Source organism: Rattus norvegicus, chromosome 1 (assembly GCF_021556685.1).
Source record: "Rattus norvegicus strain SHRSP/BbbUtx chromosome 1, alternate assembly SHRSP_T2T, whole genome shotgun sequence".
In the NCBI taxonomy this organism is placed as follows: domain Eukaryota; kingdom Metazoa; phylum Chordata; class Mammalia; order Rodentia; family Muridae; genus Rattus; species Rattus norvegicus.
The window spans coordinates 35,598,662-35,607,253 of record NC_141534.1 but is presented as its reverse complement, the minus strand read 5'-3'; the positions used below and the strand labels follow the sequence as shown (position 1 = coordinate 35,607,253).

Below are 8,592 nucleotides of genomic sequence, written 5' to 3'. Positions count from 1 at the left end.
TATCTGTTCTCAAGGTGCTTATTTAGAGTCACACACACACCGGAGTATGACTGCTATTTTCATCAGTTGGTGTTGAGTTTTGTGAGCCATGATGTTCCAAACTCAATGTCAAACAATTTCTTTTTTTTTCCAAAACACTAATCTCATGCTCCCGATACTGATGAGAATAACAAGGAACTTGAAAATTCTACAACAGTGTTACGTGGTGCACATTAAAATGAATAGGATTTACATAAGTAGAAAGAAAAATGATTCTAATTAAGGGGTTTTCATTTCAATTTGACAAGAAAATGTTAGTAGGAAGAAAAAAACGAGAAAGAATTACAGAAAGTACATGTTTGTCTGATGGTTTTGTCATGATTTCTGAAGCTCCAGTTCAATCCAGCTTGACTTCAGATGGCACATTAGGGTGTCTCCCTTTGGGGCTACTTAGTGTTATGAGTATGTCACTTGGTTATCATTGTCTGATGTGAATTCTCACTAACCAGATTCTAATACAGGTCCCAGTGAGACTGCAAAAATCTCTTCAGAAATTGGCACATGCTGCTTGGGAGCCAGAGACGTCTCAAATGACAACACACAAGCTTCTGCTTTCACTTCAGGGCTATGAAACTGCAAGGAAAGGAGACACTGTCACCCTAAGTGACTGCACACATGTTCAAGTGCACACTCATAAGAGAAAACAATTCTTGCATTGGTAGATTTCCCCTCCGACATATTAACTTGAACAAAAAGCATCTTTTCAGTGTCTGTGGGCCAGAAGATCATGCATGATAACATTATGTGGGTGCTGCTGTTGTAAAACTCATCCAGGGAGAGAGAATCGTGACGGGCAGGAAACCATTACACCACCTTCCCGGCTGTGCTCTCTGACTGCCGCCGCCACCCTGCCCTTGCCTCCGGTTCACGCTGAAGATCCAGAATCATGACTGACTCCAAGTACTTCACAACCAATAAGAAGGGAGAAATCTTTGAATTAAAAGCTGAACTCAACAATGAAAAGAAAGAAAAGAGGAAGGAGGCTGTGAAGAAAGTGATTGTTGCTATGACCATGGGGAAGGATGTGAGCTCTCTCTTCCCAGATGTGGTGAACTGTATGCAGACTGACAACCTGGAACTAAAGAAGCTTGTGTACCTCTATCTGATGAACTATGCCAAGAGTCAGCCAGACATGGCCATCATGGCTGTCAACAGCTTTGTGAAGGATTGTGAAGATCCCAATCCTTTGATTCGAGCCTTGGCAGTTAGAACCATGGGATGCATCCGGGTGGACAAGATTACAGAGTATCTCTGTGAACCCCTCCGCAAGTGCTTGAAGGATGAAGACCCCTATGTTCGGAAAACAGCAGCAGTATGCGTGGCAAAACTCCATGATATCAATGCCCAGATGGTGGAAGATCAGGGATTTCTGGATTCTCTGCGGGATCTCATAGCAGATTCAAACCCAATGGTGGTGGCTAATGCTGTAGCAGCATTGTCTGAGATCAGTGAGTCTCACCTAAACAGCAACTTACTTGATCTGAACCCTCAGAATATCAATAAGCTGCTCACAGCCCTGAATGAGTGCACTGAGTGGGGCCAGATTTTCATCTTGGACTGCCTGTCTAATTACAACCCTAAAGATGACCGGGAAGCTCAGAGCATCTGTGAGCGAGTGACGCCTCGGCTCTCTTATGCCAATTCTGCAGTGGTGCTTTCAGCAGTAAAAGTTCTGATGAAGTTTCTAGAGTTGTTACCCAAGGACTCTGACTACTACAATATGCTGCTAAAGAAGCTAGCGCCTCCACTTGTCACTTTGCTCTCTGGGGAGCCAGAAGTGCAGTATGTTGCCCTGAGGAACATCAACCTAATTGTCCAGAAAAGGCCTGAAAGCTTGAAGCAGGAAATCAAGGTCTTCTTTGTGAAGTACAATGATCCTATCTATGTTAAACTAGAGAAGTTAGACATCATGATTCGTCTTGCATCCCAAGCCAACATTGCTCAGGTTCTGGCAGAACTGAAAGAATATGCCACTGAAGTTGATGTGGACTTTGTTCGCAAAGCTGTGAGGGCCATTGGACGGTGTGCCATCAAAGTGGAGCAGACAGCAGAACGCTGTGTAAGCACACTGCTCGATCTAATCCAGACCAAAGTAAATTATGTGGTTCAAGAGGCAATTGTGGTCATCAGGGACATCTTCCGAAAATACCCCAACAAGTATGAGAGCATTATCGCCACGCTGTGTGAGAACTTGGACTCCCTGGCTGAACCCGATGCCCAAGCGGCTATGATTTGGATTGTAGGAGAGTATGCTGAAAGAATCGATAATGCCGATGAGTTACTAGAGAGCTTCCTGGAAGGTTTTCATGATGAAAGCACCCAGGTGCAGCTCACGCTGCTTACCGCCATAGTGAAACTGTTTCTCAAGAAGCCATCAGAAACACAGGAGCTGGTCCAACAGGTCTTGAGCTTGGCCACACAGGATTCTGATAATCCTGACCTTCGAGATCGGGGTTATATTTATTGGCGCCTTCTTTCAACTGACCCTGTGACAGCCAAAGAAGTAGTGTTGTCTGAGAAGCCATTGATCTCTGAGGAAACAGACCTCATTGAACCTACCCTCCTGGATGAGCTCATCTGCCACATTGGTTCTTTGGCCTCCGTGTACCATAAACCTCCGAATGCTTTTGTGGAAGGGAGCCATGGCCTTCATCGCAAACACTTGCCAATTCACCATGGGAGCACTGATGCAGGTGATAGCCCTGTTGGCACCACCACTGCAACCAACCTGGAAGAGCCTCAGGTCATCCCCTCTCAAGGTGACCTTCTGGGGGATCTTTTAAATCTTGACCTGGGTCCCCCAGTGAATGTCCCGCAAGTGTCCTCCATGCAGATGGGAGCAGTGGATCTTTTAGGAGGAGGACTGGATAGCCTGGTAGGACAGTCCTTCATCCCGTCATCAGTGCCTGCAACCTTCGCTCCTTCACCTACTCCTGCTGTGGTCAGCAGTGGTCTGAATGACCTGTTTGAGCTTTCCACTGGGATAGGCATGGCACCTGGCGGATATGTGGCTCCTAAGGCAGTCTGGCTACCTGCTGTAAAGGCTAAAGGCTTGGAGATTTCGGGGACGTTTACTCACCGCCAAGGGCACATCTATATGGAAATGAACTTCACCAACAAAGCCCTGCAGCACATGACGGATTTTGCCATCCAGTTTAACAAGAATAGCTTCGGTGTCATCCCGAGCACTCCCTTGGCCATACATACTCCATTGATGTCAAACCAGAGCATTGATGTGTCTCTGCCTCTCAACACCTTGGGCCCATGAAGATGGAACCTCTGAATAACTTGCAGGTGGCTGTTAAAAACAATATTGATGTCTTCTACTTCAGCTGCCTCATCCCACTCAATGTGCTTTTTGTAGAAGATGGCAAAATGGAACGCCAGGTCTTCCTTGCGACGTGGAAGGATATTCCCAATGAAAATGAGCTCCAATTTCAGATTAAGGAGTGTCATTTAAACGCTGACACAGTTTCCAGCAAGTTGCAAAACAACAATGTTTACACTATCGCCAAGAGGAATGTGGAGGGGCAGGACATGCTGTACCAGTCCCTGAAGCTCACTAATGGCATTTGGATTTTGGCAGAGCTGCGGATCCAGCCAGGAAACCCCAATTATACGCTGTCACTGAAGTGTAGAGCCCCTGAAGTCTCTCAGTACATCTATCAGGTCTACGACAGCATTTTGAAAAACTAATAAATGGGTCCAGTCAGCCTGTAATCAGTGCAAGCCACGAACTCTTAACTGGAAGACATTATATTGTTGTGTAGAGCCTGAACCCAAACCCTGCGGTACCCACCCCGGTAGTGGCCAGTCATTTTGTGCTGATATTAGCACTCACCCCATTGGTAGGTTAGCTTCCCATGACATCTCCTTCCACCATCGCCCACCTCTGCCACCTGCCGATGCTCTCTGTCCTTAGTTGTGAGTTCCTCTGTGCTGTGCCAATGGCTAGCCTTTTCTACACCCTCTTTTGAGTGTAGTTTGATATTTTGTAATCGAAAGCTCATTTCACAAGCAGAAAAAGGCAACAAGTTAATTAGAGCGAGGAAGAGTGTCACTGAAACATACACTGCACCTTATTGTTTTATATTTTTGTACAGATGAGATATTGAGGTAGAACGCTGAGTAGAAAGGGTGACTGACCCTCCTCAGACACAGTCTTATTGGAGACATATGGCCCTGGCCCCTTCTGGGGCAAGGAGGGGCGACCCCACTCCTGGTCTTTCGCATTCTCACCTTGGCCACGCCTTCCAGCTCTCTTATGCCCATGCTCTCTCATTTGACGACCACATTGATGTTTCTGAGTGCAGGGACACTGGACATGTGAGCACAGTGCTGAGAGATGGCAGAGCTGTGCTCGTGTCTACAGCGCTAGCCCAGGAGTCACCCTGAGGAGGCTGGGTAGACATGAGTAAGAACACAGCGCCCTCCCCTAGCCTCCTTCCCTGTTTTTCAGGGCTAGTTCAGATTTAAAGTCAGTGTTTGAGAGTTAAGACGGACTTTAGTGACTTCCCCAACCCTGTTTTTCTACAAAGAAAGGTGATAGGGAAGAAGTGTGCTGCCAAGGTGGCCTCTTGGCTCTTGAGTAGCAGAGCTGAGACTGGTCCCGACCTCCATCAGCTTCCCTATGTGGCCGGCTCATTGTTCTTTCCTTAAAGCCTCTGCCTTTCCTGTGCCTGCCTGTGGCTCTTTGCACACTCCATACTGAGTTTGGTGCTCCACCCAGTCCCTGGCGTCAGGTGGCAGCTGGCGTCTCAGTTACATGAGTTTGCATCCAGGTAACAAGAGTGAAAGCGGAGCTGACATTCGCCAGGCTGTCCTGGAGCCACAGTTCGGAGGCTGGCCAGTGAGCAGTGAGTATAGAAGTGTGTAGAGGTGTTGCCAATTCTCACTGTCCCTCAGCTCACTGATCTGCCCTCCATCCATGGTACTCAAGCTCCAAAGCACAGGAAGATCATTCCAGAAGGCTGTGTAGTTCTTGTCATCTCACAGAGGACTGGGGATGGGAAGTCCTCTCCCTAAGGAATTGGTATGAGCCATCGAAGAAAGCCTTATACTGTCACCCTGCTCTGTTCACACTGCTTGAGATGTGGCACTTGTTGCACAGCCTGGCACCTGGTATTCAGGGTCCATTCAGAGTCCTATGCTCAAGGCAGAAGCATGCCAGGGTCCAAAGACCTCATGTAGGACTCAGACCTGACCCACTGGATCCCGAGGAGAAACTGGAAAAATCAGGGTAGAAACCAGCTTCTTTTAAAAGTGTGTCTGGAGTGATCCTATTTCCTCCCAAAGTCTTTAAGAGGATTGCTGGCTGGCAAAAAAGAAATAACATCCCTCTCTCACTCTCTCACTCTCTCACTCACTCACTCACTCACTCACCATGTGGGGAGTAGGAAATACTGCAGGGTTGTGTGGGAGGCAGGTGGTATATTGGGTGGAAAGCAAGTTGACCAAGTTCCCTTGTCGGTGCCGATTCCTGGAGTCAGTTGGATGTGAGTGGTGTAAGGGATTCCCACTACAGACAGTGTTCTCATCTCAAAGCAAATTCCCAAAAGTACATGTGTCAGGGCAAGCAGAAAGAAAATTTTATACCAGAACATGTCCACCCCAGAAACTAAGGCCTCTATCAGCCCCTCCACCAGTGACAGATACCAGCTGTGGTTCTCTGCTGGCCTGAGCCCATCCATGCTGTCTGACTCCCTCTTGTTTTTACCCCAAGGGAGTTAGGAGGAGGCAAGGAGCTCTCCTGAAGAGACTCTGTTGCCTTCCTGAAGCTTCCCCTTCAGGTCAGTTTTGAGCTTGACTAGATTGGGAGAACTGGGGTCAGTTTATCCTGTATCTGCTCTCCTTGGCTGAAGTGTGTCGCTGTTGAAAGCTGAAGTACAGAGGGCAGGGAAGCAAACCCACCAGAGCTCTTTCTGGTCAGATTCCCCACGTGTTTGTTCCCAGCCTGGTCCCTATTGTGAAGCTTGGGACTGGGACCAGGTGCGGAGAGTAAAAGCTGTCCCAGGAACGCGTAGTTTCCTGTTCTGTCGGGGTCTGTTGTTGGGGAGGTGGGGATTGGGGAGCCTTTACCTTGTGTATTCACCAATAAACTCATTTACACACACACACAAAAAAAACTCATCCAGGACACTGGTTACATCAAGTTGCACTGGAAAGCTCATCCTAGGTGTATGTCGTCTATCCATCTTGCTCATAGTTTTATGTTTACTAAATCAAATCACTAGACTTTCTGGAAGGATTTTAAAAGGGTAAATATATCTGCAGTCTACTCTCTCTGGGGCCATTACAAGAAATATCCACCAAAGCTCCTCCATAAAGCAACCCTTTTCCTTGAAAAGTGAGCAGATTCTCATTGGTCTTGCCGAGAACAGGTCCATAACCTTTTCTGGCTGTCAGTGCTCTATGCTCTATGGAAGCACCATTTCTTCTTGAGGCCATGATTTCACGTTTAGTCTAACTCAGAGGTTCTCAACATGCGGGTCAAGAAGACCCTTTTGGGGGTTGCCCATCATATATCCTGTATATCTGATATTTATATAACAAAGCAGTAGCAAAATTACATTATGAAGGGGCAATGAAAATAATTTTATAGTTGGGATCACCACAACAAGAGGAACTATATTAAAGGGTAACAACATTAGGAAAGTTGTGAAACCCTAATTCTAACCAATTAATTCTGAATCCAGCTAAACATCCTTACTGGTGTCTGCCAAGTTCTATCACAGCTCCTCCCTATTTGAAAAAAACATGCAGTGAATCCCAGGAATTACTGTCCATAGTCTGTGCCAGAGATCCACCTTTCACTGCTGGGACAGTGGGCAAGAACTTGTTGTTCACAGTTACAGCACTGAAGGCCTTAGCAGACCAGCTGCTCTACAGTTAAAGCTTCAGTCCCCAGTCAGATTCCAGGAGCTGGGCCAGGAGCTAGGATTAGTTTTTCTGTTCTTGTTATTCTTTTTCCTAGATGAGGGCTGATGCCATCAATGTCTCAAGGAAACTGATGGGATGAATTGTAGAGGTTCATACAGTGTAGAATATAATAAATGGGTTTTATTTTGTTTTGTTTCTATCACTGATTGCCATCAAGGAACAGTTGTTAATGGAATTGCGGAGGTACGGTTGCTATGGAGAAATTTCCTAATGCAAGAGTTGTCTTTTCTTATGAATGTGCACTTGAAAGCGTATTCTGTCTTACCATGATTGACAGTATCCTCTCTCCTCAAAGTTTCATATCACTGAAGTGGGTTTATTTGGATGATACTTTCATATCACTGTTCATCACTGAAGGAAGTCAGGCAGGAACCCAAACAAGGCAGGAATGGGAAGGCAGGAGCTACTGTAGAGGCCATGGAGGAGCCCTGCTTACTGCCTTGCTCCCTATGGCTTACTTAGGGTGCTTTCCTATAAGACTCAGGACCATCATCCTGGTGATGGCACCACCACCAATGGGCTGTATCCTCTTCCATCAATCACTAATTTTAAAAATGCCTTATAGATGAATCTCATGGAGGCATTTTCTCAACTAAGATTCCCTTCTTGCTGAGAACAGCTAACTCTGGCTTGTATCAAGCTGACATAAAAACTAACCAGCATAGTAGGGCTCAATATTCTTGTTGACTTCCCTGATTTTTATTTATTTATTCTTCTCTTATACATCACATCCTGACTACAGTCCCCCCCTCCCTCCACTCCTCCCAGTTCTCCCCAGTCACTTGCTCTTTCTCAGAACAACTCCTCCTCTCTTTCCCTTAAAAAACAAAAAGCAAAAAACAAAAAACAACAACAACAAAACCAAAAAAAAAAAAAAAAAAAGCCCCCACAGGGTTTTAACTGAAAGAGCTGAGTCATTCAGGGAAAACCCAGAGTTTCAAATGTCTGACTTAGAATGAGGTTTTGAATAATGGTGTACTTTAATTTGGGGACAGCCTGTAAGAGTTAGATTAGCTTCCTTGTACTTGTTAATGATTTTAGCTAGACTTCCTGACAGAATCATCATTTCAGTCAGACTCCTGGAGCAGGAGACAAGCATCCAGGACATTGTTCTCATCAGTCCTTGGGATCATTAAAGGAAGTGGCCTAAGTTCAACTGGCCTGATGTTTTCCTAGGTTTGCAATGGATTAGGAACCGTATGGATGAGGTAATTTCAAGGCCACGCTGATACAATTCAATGCTATTCATCTTTTTGTAAACAGCAATGTTATATGGTAAATCATACAGAAAAAATATTTCTAAGACATGTCCCTAAATTTCTTTTGTTATTTAGAAAGGGGTGTTCATCCTTACGCAGAGGCAGACATAATAGATGCACCTTGCCAGGAGATCTAGCCTTGCCTTATGAGTCACAGTGAAAATTCAAGCAATGTTTTCTTTTAAAAGGAGCTATAAATGGTGGGAAGGTTCTAGGAACCAACACAATCTGAAAACAGGTAAGCCAAAGGGAAGGATCAAGCATAAGTTTTGCTTGATGACATGGCCAGTAGCATGGTTAACCAAGTAATAGAAAGAAGCAGGTTTTATTTCCAGAGTTTCAGACAATGCATGAA

General features: G+C 45.6%; 1 pseudogene; it reads left to right on the top strand.

Moving 5' to 3' along the window:
• The first annotated feature begins 814 nt into the window (after nt 1-814).
• Ap2b1-ps1 (adaptor related protein complex 2 subunit beta 1, pseudogene 1) lies at nt 815-3,759 on the top strand (annotated as a pseudogene).
• Nucleotides 3,760-8,592: the final 4,833 nt, after the last annotated feature.